At 45.4% G+C, this 16,244-nt stretch overlaps 5 non-coding genes across 5 annotated transcripts; all 5 read right to left on the bottom strand.

Annotated features, from left to right (window-relative positions):
* Window positions 1-8,810: 8,810 nt before the first annotated feature.
* trnas-aga (transfer RNA serine (anticodon AGA)) lies at window positions 8,811-8,892 on the bottom strand. Its single transcript has one exon. It is a non-coding gene; the product is annotated as a tRNA-Ser (tRNA).
* A 2,918-nt stretch (window positions 8,893-11,810) lies between these two features.
* trnas-aga (transfer RNA serine (anticodon AGA)) lies at window positions 11,811-11,892 on the bottom strand. Its single transcript has one exon. It is a non-coding gene; the product is annotated as a tRNA-Ser (tRNA).
* A 672-nt stretch (window positions 11,893-12,564) lies between these two features.
* On the bottom strand, window positions 12,565-12,648 carry trnal-uaa (transfer RNA leucine (anticodon UAA)). The gene has a single exon. It is a non-coding gene; the product is annotated as a tRNA-Leu (tRNA).
* A 2,195-nt stretch (window positions 12,649-14,843) lies between these two features.
* Window positions 14,844-14,925, bottom strand: trnas-aga (transfer RNA serine (anticodon AGA)). The gene has a single exon. It is a non-coding gene; the product is annotated as a tRNA-Ser (tRNA).
* A 663-nt stretch (window positions 14,926-15,588) lies between these two features.
* Window positions 15,589-15,671, bottom strand: trnal-uaa (transfer RNA leucine (anticodon UAA)). Its single transcript has one exon. It is a non-coding gene; the product is annotated as a tRNA-Leu (tRNA).
* Window positions 15,672-16,244: the final 573 nt, after the last annotated feature.

Raw genomic sequence — 16,244 nt, 5'->3', positions numbered from 1 at the left:
ATTGGTCTTGCATGGAGCCGGCACGGACACGATGGGCCAAAAGGCCTCCTTCCGTGCTGTCACCTTTCCATGATTTTGTGATGCAAATGGCAAAAGAGAGTCAATGATCAGTATCAAAATCTAACGGAAATATCATTTCACAGAAATGGGGCTCGAACCCACGCGGGTAAAAACCCATTGAATTTTAAATCGAAACCCTTAACCACGCGACCATCCTGGTCCTTCCACAATCTTGTTCTATGTGTAATGTGCTTGAGTGTCACTTCTTCTACGCTTTTTTTGTCATCAAATAAATGGTTGGAATGGATTCATTGAAATTTGAAGCGTGTCGAACGCCATCTGTGGGAAGTGTCTATCAACTGCTCAAGCCAGTTCCTCGTTCGTGTTGTGCCCATGTCTCCCCCATGTCTCCATCTCTCTCCCTCGTTATCCCCATCTTTCACGCGGTTGATCAGGGTTCAATTCTCCAATGTCGAAGTCCCGGTGTTTCTGCCTTTAAAAGCTTCACTTTCATTGATCTCCACTATTTCATGTGGAAAATACACTGTAAGTCGAACTCGGACCATCCCACTTTCCACAATTTAATTTCACTGATATTCCAGCGATTTTAAAACCTGCTCTCTGCCTCACTCTTCACCTCGATTTCAGAACACTAATAACGTGCAAGTTATGAATACGCAGAATCGAGCTGTTTGCAGACGCGGGCTAATTCAGCCGCTCTGAACAGAGAGAAAGAGACATACAGAAAGGAATTTATTTCTAATATTTGATGTGGAAAAAACATTGAAAGATTAACTCGGACCATCCCACTTTCCAAAATTTAATCTCACTGATACTCCAACGATTTTTATACTCTCTATTAAGGTCTCTCTCTCCCGCCATGTCTCCATCTCTCCATCTCGTTTTCTCTCTCTGTCTCTTTCTATCTCTCTGTCTGTGAATCTTTCCACAATGGTCCGTGAAATGAACTGTCATGAAATTATTAGTTCAGGCGGAATAGTCGAAATCCATTGCTCCTCAATCAGTCGATTGTCGCAATCAGTTGCAAAAAGCTGTTGATCTGACTTCACCCGATGAAGAACATTATCATCCGTTGTTTGCTCGTGGGGTGCGGTGGCCAATTGGAAAAGCGTCAGTTTCATTAAACAGAGAAGCGCGGGTTCGATTTCCGTGCGTACTTGCTTCCACATTCAACTTTTAATGAAATGACCTATTTGATGACAGTTTGTTTAACTTTCCACGGGCCACTGTTGAAAGAAGACTCACCGTTCACATTTCCATCTCTCTGTTCGTTAAGATCCAGAATAAAGTGATGTGGGGTGCGAGGAAAAGCGTGATAAAGAGAGACACTCAGAAAGAGAGAGAGACACTGGGACAGAAAGAGACTCTCTCGGTCTGTCTGAGTCTGTGTCAGTCTCTCTCCCTCCATCTGTCCAATACTCGCAGATTTGTGAATCACAGGGTGAAAGAAGGAAACATATTGGAACACATTGAGCCTGTGTCCTGTTTCAAAACCGACTCCCAGGAAAACGGATCCGGTAGAATCGTTAAATGGTCAAAGTTTTTCCAGCAAGTTTGACCTCCTCCCTGAGATGGCGAGACTCGGGGACGGTTTCGGAAGGCTTCAGAAAATTCATTTCCAATTGGATATTCTCCATCATGGTGAGATATCCCCATTAGCCAGGGATTCAATTCCCGGACGGGGAGGAAGCATTTTTAAGAGGCCAACTGCAATTTTTTCTGCTTTGCCTCGCTTCTTCTTCAAAAACGACAGAGGAAAATAGAACAGAAAATGAATGAAACGAGTGATTGTCACTTTCAGAATATTATTGAGCGGAGACTGTTTGCGGACAAATGTGTTCCGATCTGTTTCCTTCTTTGACGCTGTAATTCTGAGATCTGCGGGTATTATAGAGAGGGAGGGGGAGAGACAAACAGACAGACAGGCAGAGAAACAGAGACTGAGAGAGAGAGAGAGAGAGAGAGAGAATCAGAAAGAGAGAGAGAGAGAGAGGCATAGACTGATCATGAGATACACATTGAAACATAGAGGGAGGGAGAGAGAGAGGTTTAACTATTATGCCTGCGTGTGTAATGTGCCTAAGTGTGTGTGTATGTGTCTCACTTTTTCGAAGATTTCTGAGTGAGTCTCTGTTTCTCTGTCTTTCTCTCTCTTTCGCTCTCTCCCGCTCTCCCCACATCACGTTATTCTGGATCTTGACTAACAGAGAGATGGAAATGTGAAAGGTCAGTTTTCTTTCAACAGTGGCCCGTGGAAACCAGGGTTCAATTTCACGAACGGGAGGTTAGAGATTTATTGCCTTTAAAAGCTTCACTTTCATTTCTCTTGCAATTTCTCTCCAAGTGGGGGTTTACCAGAAAGATCCCACATACAACAATGAAATGGATGGTCAGTTAATCTGCGTTTTGGTGGTGTTAGTTGAGGGAGGAAGGATAATTTCCTTAATAATGGATTCTAGCATTTTCATTTTAGACACAAAGATACACAGCCATGTACACACGCAGACACTGATAGACAGACAGTTACACACACACACAGGTACACACACTGAGAGACAGACACACACGTGTAGATTGAAATGCAGAGATGAAAGGTCATCAAATAAATGGTTAAAAAAGATTCACTGAAATTTGAAGCGTGTCTAACGCCATCTGTGTTGAGTGTCCTTTACAAACTCACACCAGTTCCTCGTTAGTAAACTGGTGATCACGCGGGTGATCAGGTTCAATTCTCCAACGAGGAGGTTGCGCTTTCGCTGTCTTCAAAAGTTTCAATTTCATTTCTCTTGCAATTTTTCTCTAATATTTGATGTGGAAAATACCGTGAAAGACGAACACGGACCACGAGGCACCGGACACAACAAAAGCAAACCAAGCCCAGTCGACCCTGCAAAGTCCTCCTCACAAACATCTGGGGACTTGTGCCAAAATTGGGAGAGCTGTCCCAAGCAATAGCCTAACATTGCCATTCTCACAGAATCATAACTTTCAGCCAACGTCCCAGACTCGTCCATCACCATCCCGAGGTATGTCCACTCCCACCGACAGAACAGACCCACCGGAGGTGGCAGTATATGCAGTCAGGAGGGAGTGACGCTGGGGGTCCTCAACATTGACTCCGGACCCCATGAAATCTCATGGCATCGGGTCAAACATGGGCAAGGAAACCTCCTGCTGATTTCCACCTACCGCCCTCCTTCAGCTGATGAATCAGTCCTCCTCCATGTTGAGCACCACTTGGAGGAAGCACTGACGGGAGCAGGGGCACTCTGGGTGGGGAACTTCCATGTCCATCACCAAGAGTGGCTCGGTAGCACCACTAAGTTAAACAAATTGTAATGAACTAAATGTTTAAAATAGAATTCGTGAAACTTGAAACGCATCTAACGCCACCTGTGGTGATTGTCATTGACCGACTCACGGCAGTTCCTCGTTAGTATAGTCTGTCTCGCGGGAAACCGGGGAGGCTCAACTCTTACTGCCATTAAAATACAGAGAGACGCTCTGAAAAACGTTGAAGAAGTGAGACACATTACACACACATATATACAGCCGCGTAAACACATAGACACTGATACACAAACAGGTACACGCACTGACAGACAGGCGCACCCTTCACCCCGATGTCAGAACCACAATAATGTTCGAGTAATGAATACGCAGAGCTGTGAGCAGATCCGGTCTAATTCAGCAGCTCTAAACAGAGAAAGAGAGAGAGAAAGAGAGAAAGAAAGACAAAGAGAGACATGCAGAAAGAAAGAGAAACAGAGCGAGACACAGGAAGAGAGACGGAGAGTGAGACAGGCCATGATCAGGGCGCAGAGGAGGTTTAGCAGAAAGATCCCACATACAACAATGAAATGGATGGCCAGTTAATCTGCTTTTTGGTGGTGTTAGTTGAGGGAGGAAGGATTACCGTCCAGGTTTCCAAATTTGCGCACAGCAAGGTCCCATCAATAGTAATGAGAAAGTCCCAGGTACATAATTCAGATGTAAAAAGTGTGTCACTGAACAGTATGAAAGTGTAAATTAAAAAGCTACCAGGAGTGGGCTTCAAACCGCAGAACTGGTCGAGGTGTCAGCAGTCGCTCAGTGGGCAGCACTCTCGGCAGCCAGCACACAATCTGCTGAAAGAAGACTTGTCTTTCACATTTCCATCTCTTTGTCAGTCAAGATGAAATGATGTGGGGAGCGGGGGAAAGAGAGACAGAGAGAAAGAAAGAAAGAAAGAGAAACACACTGAAAAGCGTTGTAAAAGTGAGACACACACAAGCAGACACCCACACTGACAGACAGACACACTCGTGCAGATTGAAACGGAGAGATGAAAGGTTTGAAAATAAATCTCTGAACCGTAGTCGGCAGGATTCGAACATACGCGGGGAGAATCCAATGGATTTCGGGTCGACAACTTGACCTGATCGAAAAGCTACTCACCATAAAATTACAAAGATCCATCGCTCTGGAACAGACGAGCATTAAGAATCAGGATGCCTGTGTGTGTAATGTACCTGTATTTGTGTGTCTCACTTTTTCGAAGCTTTTCTGAGTGAGTCTCCGTTCCTCTGCCTTTCTCTCTCTGTCACTCTCTCCCGCGCTCCCCACATCACTTTATTCTGAACATTGAAGAACAAAGAGGTGGAAATGTGAAAGGTAAGTCTTCTTTCAACAGTGGCCCGTGGAAAGTTAAGCAAATTGTCATCAAATAAATGGTTAAAATAGATTCACTGAAACCTGAAGCGTGTCTGACGCCATCTGTGGTGAGTGTCCTTAATTAGCCCACGCCAGTTCCTCGTTCGGACAGTGGTGAATATCCCCGCGTGTTATGCGAGAGGCCGGGGTTTAATTCCCCGACGAAATATTGCCTTTAAAAGCTTCACTTTCATTTCCCTTGCAATTTATCTTCAACATTGTATGTGTGAAAAAACACTGATAAACTAACTCGGACTATCCCACTTTCCACAATATAATTTCACTGATGTTCCAGCGATTTTAAATCTTGCTCCCTGCGTCACCTCGATGACAGAATCATAATAATGAGCAAGAAATGAAGGCAGAGTCGAGTTGTTTTATTTTATTCGTTCATGGGATCTGGGCGTCGCTGGAAAGACCAGCATTTATTGCCCTCCCTAATTGCCCTTGAGAAGGTGGTGGTGAGCCGCCTTCTTGAACCGCTCCAGTCCGTGTGGTGAAGGTTCTCCCACAGTACTCTTAGGAAGGGAGTTCCAGGATTTTGACCCAGCTACGATGAAGGAACGGCGATATATTTCCAAGTCGGGATGGTGTGTGACTTGGAGGGGAACGTGCAGGTGGTGTTGTTCCCATGTGCCTGCTGTCCTTGTCCGTCAAGGTGGTAGAGATCGCGGGTTTGAGAGGTGCTGTCGAAGATGCCTTGGCGAGTTGCTGCAGTGCATCCTGTAGATGATACACACTGCAGCCACTGTGCGCCGGTGGTGGAGGGAGTGAATGTTTAGGGTGGTGGATGGACCTGAGTAACTTCTGCAGCAGTGTCCTGGGGCTGAGATGATTGGCCTTTGACAACCACTGACCATCTTCCTTTATGCTCGGTATGTCTTCAGCCACTGGAGAGTTTTCACCCTGATTCCCTTTGACTTCAATTTTACGAGGGCTCCTTGGTGCCACACTCGGTCAAATGCTGCCTTGATGTCAAGGGCATTCACTCTCACCCCATCTCTGGAATTCAGCTCTTTTGTCCACGTTTGGACAAAGGCTGTAATGAGGTCTGGAACCGAGTGGTCCTGGCGTAACCCAAACTGAGCATTGGTGAGCAGGTGCCGCTTGATAGCACTGTCGACGACACCTTCCATCACTTTGTTGATGATTGAGAGTAGACTGATGGGGCGGTAATTGGCCGGATTGGTTGTGTCCGGCTTTTTATGGACAGGACGTACCTGGGCAATTTTCCACATTGTCGGGTAGATGCCAGTGTTGTACCTGGACTGGAACAGTTTGGCTGGAGGCGCCGCTAGTTCTGGAGCACAAGTCTTCAGCACTACAGCCGGGATGTTGTCGGGGCCCGTAGCTTTTGTTGTATCCACTGCACTCAGCTGTGAGACACACACGCACAGACACATTACACACACGCAGCCATGTACAAACCGACACTGATACACAGATAGATAATCACACGTCCAGTTACACACACTGACAGACAGACACACACGTGTAGGTTGAAACGCAGATATGGAAGGTTTGAAAAGAAAGCTGTGAACCGTTGTCGGCAGGATTCGAACTTGCGGGGAGGCCCCAATAGATTTCTGGTCCATTGCCTTCAGCACAACGACTTCACCTCAACTAAAACCTGCTCACTTAAAATGGCGAACGACCCATCGCTCTGCAACACACAGGCACCAAGGTTCATTAGGCCTGTGTGTGTAATGTGTATGTTTGTCTCACTTGTTCTAAGCTTTTCTGAGTGGGTCTCCTCTTTCTCTGCCTTTCTCTCTCTCTCTGTCACTCTTTCCCGCGCTCCACACATCACTTTGTTCTGGCACCTTGACTAACAAAGAGATGGAAATGTGAAAGGTAAGTTTTCTTTCAACAGAGGCCCGTGGAAAGTTTGTGTGCAACGTGCCTGAGTGTCACTTCCACGCTTTTCTGAGTGTCTCACAGTCTTTCTTTCTCCCTGTCATTTTGTCCCCAGCTCCCCACATCATTTTGCTCTGTACCTTGACCAACAAAGTGATGGAATTGTGAAATGTAAGAACTCTTTCAACAGGGACCCATGGAAAGTTAAACAAACTATCATCAAATAAATAGTTTAAAAAGATTGACTGGAACATACAACATGTCTCAGACCATCTGTGGTGAGAGGACATTCACTTCGTGCATCAGTTCTCCGTTAGTGGGAGCACGCGGAAGACCGAGGTTCAATTGTGGCATTAAAAGTCTCACTTTTATGTTTCTGGCCATTTATCTGCAAAATTGGATGCAGAAAATCTATTGATAAAATGTTCCCACCTTCCCGAAATTAATTGCACTGATATTCCAGCGAATCTCAGATCTCTCTAATCTGCTCCACTCTGGCCTTTGAGTCTGAAGATTGTGGTTTCAAGCCCCACCCCACCAGAGAGCTGAGCAGAGCAGAGGTTCCCAAACCGGGAACCGGACAAGGTGATCAAGGGGTCTGAGAAGAGGGAGGCCGGTGAAACTCACAAAACAGGAGATGCCTGCAATACCAATCGTCTCCAGTGGTGGCGCTGCAGCTCTCCCCTCGACTCTCTCAGTTTGATGCTATCACAATTGCCCACAACAAAAATTTGCATTGATATCGAGTCTTTAACGCAGCAAAACGCCCCAAGGCGCTTCACACCAGCGTAATCGGACAAACAATTGACGCAGAGCCGCATGACTGGTATAGTTATCAGCCGTCGCTCAGTGGGCATCAGTCTTGGCAACTAGCTGACAATGTGTTGAAAGAAGGCTTGTCTTTCACATATTCCATCTCTTTGTTAGTCAAAGTCCAGAATGAAATGATGTGGGGAGCGGGGGAAAGAGTGACAGAGAGACACTCTGAAAAGCGTTGAATAAGTGAGACACACACGGACAGACACAATACACACACACTGACTCAGCAGACACTGATACACAGATAGATACTCAAACACACAGGTACACACACTGACAGACAGACACACACATGTCGGTTGAAACGCAGACGTGAAGGGTCTGAAAACAAAGCTCTGAACCTGCACGGGGAGACCCCATTGAATTTTTTATCCATCGCCCGAAACAACTCGGCCACGTCTGCGAGAGCTCAGCTAAATGCTGCTCACTTAAAATTGCAACCATCCATCGCGCTGCAACAGACGGGCACCAAGAACGACCGTGCCTCTGGGTGTAATGTGTGTGTGTCTCATTTTTTCTCAGCTTTTCTGTGTGAGTGTCCGTTTCTCTGTCTTTCTCTCAATCGTCCAATATTCCGTTTGCCTTCTGGATTACTTGCTGCACCCGCATGGTGACTTTTTGTGTTTCATGCACGATGACACCCAGATCCCTCTGTACTGCAGCATTTTGTAGTATTTCTCCGTTGAAATAATATTTTGCTTTTTTATTGTTCCTTCCAAAGTGGATGACTTCACATTTTCCCACCTTATATTCCATCTGCCAAAGTTTTGCCCATTCGCTTAACCTGTCAATATCCCTTTGTGTCACCCTCGCAACTTGCTTTTCCACCTATTTTCGTATCATCAGCAAATTTGGCAACAATACACTCTGTGCCTTCATGCAAGTCATTGATATATATTGTAAATAGTTGAGGCCCCAGCACTGATCCCTGCGGCACCCATCAGTTACCGATTGCCATTTTGAAAATGACCCTTTAATCCCGACTCTTTGTTTTCTGTTAGTTAGCAAATCCCCAATCTATGAACTCTTATCTTGTGACTGTTATTCTCTGCGAGGTAAAGGTCAGAAGCAGTGGCAGGAAGCGGCAGAAGGCACGGGTGGGTGCAAGCGTGGAGAATAACAAGCAGCAGGGATACCACCTTTTATATGGCACGTTTTCGAATGCCTTTTGGAACTCCAAATATACTGCATCCATTGGTTCCCCTTTATCCACCCTGATCGTTACTTCCTCAAAGAACTCCAATAAAATTTTCAGACACGATTTCCCATTCATAAAACCATGTTGACTATTCGAGATTGTGTGATGAGTCCGCGAATGTCCTGCTCCGACTTCTTAATCATGGATTCGAGCATTTTCATTTGACACACACTCGGATCGGTTGAAACGCAGAGATGAAAGGTCGGAAAAGAAAACTCTGAACCGTAGTCGGCAGGATTCGAACTTGCGCGGGGACACCCCAATGGATTTCTAGTCCATCGCCTTAACCACTCGGCCACGACTACTTGCTAAAAGCTCAATGCTGCTCACTTAAAATCGCAATAATCCAGCGCTCTGCGACACAGAACAGCAGAACTGGTGTCGGTGTCAGCCGTCGGTCAGGGGGTCGGTTGTTCACGCTCGTTACTCGTTTGTACAGTGGTGGGTATCCCTACCTATTACATGGTCGACCTGGCTTAAAATACACCTGGACGATGAACTTCTTCGACATTTAAAGTTTTCATTTATCTCCAAAATTGGACGTGTGAAAAAACACTGATAAACGAACTCGGACAATCCCACTTTCCACAATCTAATTTCACTGATATTTCAGCGATTTTAAATCTCACTCTCCGCGTCACCTCGATGTCGGAACCACAATAATGAGCAAGAAATGAAAGGCAGAGTCGCGTTGTGAAGAGACCCGGGTTAATTCAGCATCCCGAGTGGCTGATGGAGGCAGATTCAATGATGGCTTTCAAAACGGAACGGGATAAGCACTTGAAAGGAAAACAATTGCAGTGCTCGGGGGATAGGGCGGGGTAGTGGAACCAGCTGGATTGGTCTTGCATGGAGCCGGCACGGACACGATGGGCCAAAAGGCCTCCTTCCGTGCTGTTGCCTTTCTATGATTCTGTGATGCAAATGGCAAAAGAGAGTCAATGATCAGTATCAAAATATAACGGAAACAATATCGACCACGAGTGGGGCTCGAATCCACGCGGGTGGAAACCCATTGGATCTTAAATCTAACGCCTTATCCACTCGGCCATCCTGGTCCTCTCACAATCTTGCTTTATGTGTAATGTACTTAAGTGTCACTTCTTCTACGCTTTCCTTTGTCATCAAACAAATGGTTGGAATGGATTCAATGAAATTTGAAGCGTGTCAAACGCCATCTGTGGGGAGTGTCCATCAACTGCTCACGCCAGTTCCTCGTTCGTGTCGTGCTGAATATCCCCATTTGTCACGCGGTTGATCAGGGTTCAACTCTCCAATGTCGAAGTCCCGGTGTTTCTGCCTTGAAAAGCTTCACTTTCATTTATCTCCACTATTTCATGTGGAAAATACACTGAATGTCGAACTCGGACCATCCGACTTTCCACAATTTAATTTCACTGATATTCCAGCGATTTTAAAACCTGCTCTCTGCCTCACTCTTCACCTCGATTTCAGAACACGAATAATGTGCAAGTTATGAATACGCAGAATCGAGCTGTTTGCAGACCCGGGCTAATTCAGCCGCTCTAAATAGAGAGAGAGAGACATACAGAAAGAAATTTATATTCGAATATGTGATGTGGAAAAAACATTGAAAGACTAACTCGGACCATCCCACTTTCCAAAATTTAATCTCACTGATACTCCAACGATTTTAAAACTCTCTATTAAGGTCTCTCTATCTCTCTCTCCCCATGTCTCCATCTCTCTCCCTCCTTTTCTCTCTCTGTCTCTTTCCATCTCTCTCTCTGTGAATCTTTCCACAATGGCCCGTGAAATGAACTGTCATGAAATTATGACTTCAGGCGGAAAAGTCGAAATCCATTGCTCCTCAATCAGTCGATTGTCACAATCAGTTGCAAAAAGCTGTTGATCTGACTTCAGCCGATGAAGAGCATTATTATCCCGTTATCGATCGAGGGGTGCGGTGGCCAAGTGGCAAAGCGTCGGTTTGCTAAACCGAACCATGCAGGTTCGATCCGCGTCTGTACCTGTTTTCAGCTTCAAATATTAATGAAATGATCAATTTGATGACAGTTTGTTTCACTTTCCACGGGCCACTGTTGAAAGAAGACTCACTGTTCCCATTTTCATCTCTCTGTTCGTTGAGATCCAGAATAAAGTGATGTGGGGTGCGAGGAAAAGAATGATCAAGAGAGACACTCAGAAAGAGATTCTCTCGGTCTGTCAGAGTCTGTGTCACTCTCTCTCGCTCCATCTGTCCAATCCCCGCAGATTTGAAAATCACAGGGTCAAAGAAGGAAACAGATTGGAACACATTGTCCCTGTGTCCTGTTTCAAAACCGACTCCCAGGAAAACGGCTCCGGTTGAATCGTTAAATGGTCAATGGTTTTTCTGTCTTTCTCTCAATATTCCGTTTGCCTTCTGGATTACCTGCTGCACCTGTATTTTGACTTTTTGTGTTTCATGCACGATGATACCCAGATCCCTCTGTACTGCAGCATTTTGTAGTATTTCTCGATTGAAATAATATTTTGCTTTTTTATTTTTCCAGCCAAAGTGGATGAATTCACATTTTCCCACCTTATATGCCATCTGCCAAATTTTTGCCCATTCGCTAAAACTGTCAATATCCCTTTGTAGATACTTTGTGTCACCCTCGCAACTTGCTTTTCCACCTATTTTCGTATCATCAGCAAATTTGGCCACGATACACTCTGTCCCTTCATCCAAGTCATTGACATCGATTTTAAATACTTGAGGCCCCAACACTGAGCCCTGCGGCACCCATCAGTTACCGATTGCCATTTTGAAAATGACCCTTTAATCCCAACTCTTTGTTTTCTGTTAGTGAGCAAACCCCCAATCTATGAGCTCTTATCTTGTGCCTGTTATTCTCTGCGTGGTAAAGGTCAGAAGCAGTGGCAGGAAGCGGCAGAAGGCACGGTTGTGTGTAAGCGTGGAGAATAACAAGCAGCAGGGATATCACCTTTTATGTGGCACCTTATCGAATGCCTTTTGGAAATCCAAATATACTGCATCCATTGGTTCCCCTTTATCCACCCTGATCGCTACTTCCTCAAATAACTCTAATAAAATTGTCAGACACGATTTCCCATTCATAAAACCATGTTGACGATTCTAATTGTATGATGAGTCCGCGAATGTCCTGCTCCGACTTCTTGACAATGAATTTTCATTTTGCACACACTCGGATCGGTTGAAACGCAGAGATTGAAGGATAAAATGATAACTCTAAACCGTAGTCGGCAGGATTCGAACCTGCGCGGGGAGACCCCAATGGATTTCTAGTCCATCGCCTTAACCACTCGGCCACGACTACTTGCTAAAAGCACAATGCTGCTCAGTTAAAATCGTAATAATCCAGCGCTCTGCGACACCGAGCCGCAGAACTGGTGTGGGTGTCAACCGTCGGTGAGGGGGTCGGTTGTTCACGCTCGTTGCTCGTTTGTATGGTGGTGGGTATCCCGACCTATTACATGGTAGACCTGGCTTCAAATACACCTGGACGACGAATTTCTTCTGCCTTCAAAGATATCATTTATCTCGAACATTGGACGTGTGATAAAAAAGACTGATGAACGAACTCGGACAATCCCACTTTCCACAATATAATTTCACTGATATTTCAGCGATTTTAAATCTCACTCTCCGCGTCACCTCGATGTCAGAACCACAATAATGAGCAAGAAATGAAAGGCAGAGTCGCGCGGTGAACAGACCCGGGCTAATTCAGCATCCCGAGTGGCTGATGGAGGCAGATTCAATGATGGCTTTCAAAACGGAACGGGATAAGTACTTGAAAGGAAAAAGGTTGCAGTGCTAGAGGGATCGCGCGGAGGAGTGGGACGAGCTGGATTGGTCTTGCATAAAGCCGGCACGGACACGATGGGCCAAAAGGCCTCCTTCCGTGCTGTCACCTTTCTCTGATTCTGTGATGCAAATGGCAAAAGAGAGTCAATGATCAGTATCAAAATGTAACGCAAACCGCACCGACCAGGAGTGGGGTTCGGACCCCACGCGGGTATAAAACCATTGGATCTTAAATCCAACGCCTTAACCACTCGGCCATCCTGGTCCTTTCATAATGTTGCTTTATGTGTAATGTGCTTGAGAGTCACTTCTTCTACGGTTTTGTTTGTCATCAAATAAATGGTTGGAATGGATTAAATGAAATTTGAAGCGTGTCCAACGCCATCTGTGGGGAGTGTCCATCAACTGTTCACGCCAGTTCCTCCTTCGTGTTGTGCTGAATATCCCCATCTGTCACGCGGTTGATCAGCGTTCAATTCTCCAATGTCGAAATCCCGGTGTTTCTGCCTTTAAAAGCTTCACTTTCATTGATCTCCACTATTTGATGTGGAAAATACACTGAAAGTCGAACTCGGACCATCCGACTTTCCACAATTTAATTTCACTGATATTCCAGCGATTTTAAAACCTGCTCTCTGCCTCACTCTTCACCTCGATTTCAGAACACTAATAATGTGCAAGTTATGAATACGCAGAATCGAGCTGTTTGCAGACCCGGGCGAATTCAGCCGCTCCAAATAGAGAGAGAGAGACATACAGAAAGGAATTTATTTCCAATATTTGACGTGGAAAAAACATTGAAAGACTAACTCGGACCATCCCACTTTCCAAAATTTAATCTCACTGATACTCCAACGATTTTAAAACTCTCTATTAAGGTCTCTCTATCTCTCTCTCCCCATGTCTCCATCTCTCTCCCTCGTTTTCTCTCTCTGTCTCTTTCTATCTCTCTCTCTGTGAATCTTTCCACAATGGCCCGTTGAATGAACTGTCATGAAATTATTAGTTCAGGCGGAATAGTCGAAATCCAATGCTCCTCAATCAGTCGATTGTCGCAATCAGTTGCTTCAAGCTGTTGATCTGACTTCACCCGATGAAGAACATTATCATCCGTGTTTGGCTCGGGGGTGCGGTGGCCAATTGGAAAAGCGTTGGTCTCATTATAATAGAAAAGCGCGAGCTCGATCCCCGTCCGTACCTGTTTCTAGCTTTAACTTTTAATGAAATGACCTATTTGATGACAGTTTGTTTCACTTTCCACGGGCCACTGTTGAAAGAAGACTCACTGTTCACATTTCCATCTCTCTGTTAGTTAAGATCCAGAATAAAGTGATGTGGGGTGCGAGGAAAAGAGTGGGAAAGAGAGACACTCAGAAAGAGAGAGAGACACTGGGAGAGAAAGAGACTCTCTCGGTCTGTCTGAGTCTGTGTTAATCTCTCTCCCTCTATCTGTCCAATACCCGCAGATTTGAGAATCACAGGGTCAAAGAAGGAAACAGATTGGAACAAATTGAGCCTGTGTCCTGTTTCAAAACCGACTCCCAGGAAAACGGCTCCGGTTGAATCATTAAATGGTCAATATTTTCTTCTTCTTTCTCTCAATCGTCCAATATTTCGTTCGCCATCTGGATTACCTGCTGCACCTGCACGGTGACTTTTTGTGTTTCATGTACAATGACACTCATATCCCTCAGTACTGCAGCATTTTGTAGTATTTCTCCATTCAAATAATATTTTGCTTTTTTATTTTTCCTGCCAAAGTGGATGAATTCACATTTTCCCACCTTATATTCCATCTGCCAAATTTTTGCCCATTCGCTTAACCTGTCAATATCCCTTTGTAGATCCTTTGTGCCACCCTCGCAACTTGCTTTTCCACCTATTTTCGTATCATCATCAAATTTGGCCACAATACGCTCTGTCCCTTCATCCAAGTCATTGAAACATATTGTAAATAGTTGAGGCCCCAGCACTGATCCCTGCGGCACCCGTCAGTTACCGATTGCCATTTTGAAAATGACTTTTAATCCCGACTCTTTGTTTTCTGTGAGTTCGCAAATCCCCAATCTATGAGCTCTTATCTTGTGCCTGTTATTCTCTGCGAGGTAAAGGTCAGAAGCAGTGGCAGGAAGCGGCAGAAGGCACGGGTGGGTGCAAGCGTGGAGAATAACAAGCAGCAGGGATATCACCTTTTATGTGGCACCTTATCGAATGCCTTTTGGAAATCCAAATATACTGCATCCATTGGTTCCCCTTTATCCACCCTGATCGCTACTTCCTCAAATAACTCTAATAAAATTGTCAGACTGGATTTCCCATTCATAAAACCATGTTGACTATTCTCGATTGTATGATGAGTCCGCGAATGTCCTGCTCCGACTTCTTGACAATGGATTTTCATTTCACACACTCGCATCGGTTGAAACGCAGAGATTAAAAGATAAAATGATAACTTTAAACCGTAGTCGGCAGGATTCGAACCTGCGCGGGGAAACCCCAATGGATTTCTAGTCCATCGCCTTAACCACTCGGCCACGACTACTTGTTGAAAACACAATGCTGCTCACTTAAAATCGTAATAATCCAGCGCTCTGCGACACCGAGCCGCAGAACTGGTATCGGTATCAACCGTCGGTCAGGGGGTCGGTTGTTCACGCTCGTTGCTCGTTTGGAAAGTGGTGGGTATCCCTACCGATTGCATGGTAGACCTGGCTTCAAATACACCTGGACGATGAACTTCTTCTGCCTTTCAAGATATCATTTATCTCGAACATTGGACGTGTGATAAAAAGACTGATAAACGAACTCGGACAATCCCACTTTCCACAATATAATTTCACTGATATTTCAGCGATTTTAAATCTCACTCTCCGCGTCACCTCGATGTCAGAACCACAATAATGAGCAAGAAATGAAAGGCAGAGTCGCGTTGTGAAGAGACCCGGGCGAATTCAGCATCCCGAAGTGGCTGATGGAGGCAGATTCAATGATGGCTTTCAAAACGGAACGGGATCAGTTCTTGAAAGGAACAAAAGTGCATTGCTCGGGGGATAGGGCGGGGTCGTGGGACTAGCTGGATTGGTCTTGCATGGAGCCGGCACGGACACGATGGGCCAAAAGGCCTCCTTCCGTGCTGTCAACTTTCCATGATTCTGTGATGCAAATTGCAAAAGAGAGTCAATGATCAGTATCAAAATGTAACATCTACCAGGAGTGGGGTTCGAACCCACGTGGGGATAAACCCATTGGATCTTAAGTCCAACGCCTTAACCACTCGGCCATCCTGGTCTTTTCAGAATCTTGCTCTATATGTAATGTACTTGAGTGTCACTTCTTCTACGCTTTGCTTTGTCATCAAATAAATGGTTGGAATGGATTCAATGAAATTTGCAGCGTGTCCAACGCCATCTGTGGGGAATGTCCATCAACTGCTCACGCTCGTTCCACGTTGGTGTCGTGCTGAATATCCCCATCTGTCACGCGGTTGATCAGGGTTCAATTCTCCAATGTCGAAGTCCCGGTGTTTCTGCCTTTAAAAGCTTCACTTTCATTTATCTCCAATATTTGATGTGGAAAATACACTGAAAGTCGAACTCGGACCATCCGACTTTCCACAATTTAATTTCACTGATATTCCAGCGATTTTAAAACCTGCTCTCTGCCTCACTCTTCACCTCGATGGCAGAACCCGAAAAATGTGCAAGAAATGAAGACGCAGAATCGAGCTGTGAGCAATCCCGGGCTGATTCAGCAGCTCGCAACAGAGAGAGAGAGAGAAACAGAGAGCGAGACACAGGAAGAGAGACGGAGAGTGAGAGAGGCCCTGATCGGGGCGCAGAGGAGGTTTACGAGAAATATCCC

The sequence above is a fragment of the Heptranchias perlo genome, unplaced genomic scaffold, assembly GCF_035084215.1.
Source record: "Heptranchias perlo isolate sHepPer1 unplaced genomic scaffold, sHepPer1.hap1 HAP1_SCAFFOLD_56, whole genome shotgun sequence".
NCBI classification, from domain to species: domain Eukaryota; kingdom Metazoa; phylum Chordata; class Chondrichthyes; order Hexanchiformes; family Hexanchidae; genus Heptranchias; species Heptranchias perlo.
The sequence above is the reverse complement of the archived record's forward strand: the minus strand, read 5'-3'. Positions and strand labels throughout refer to the sequence as shown.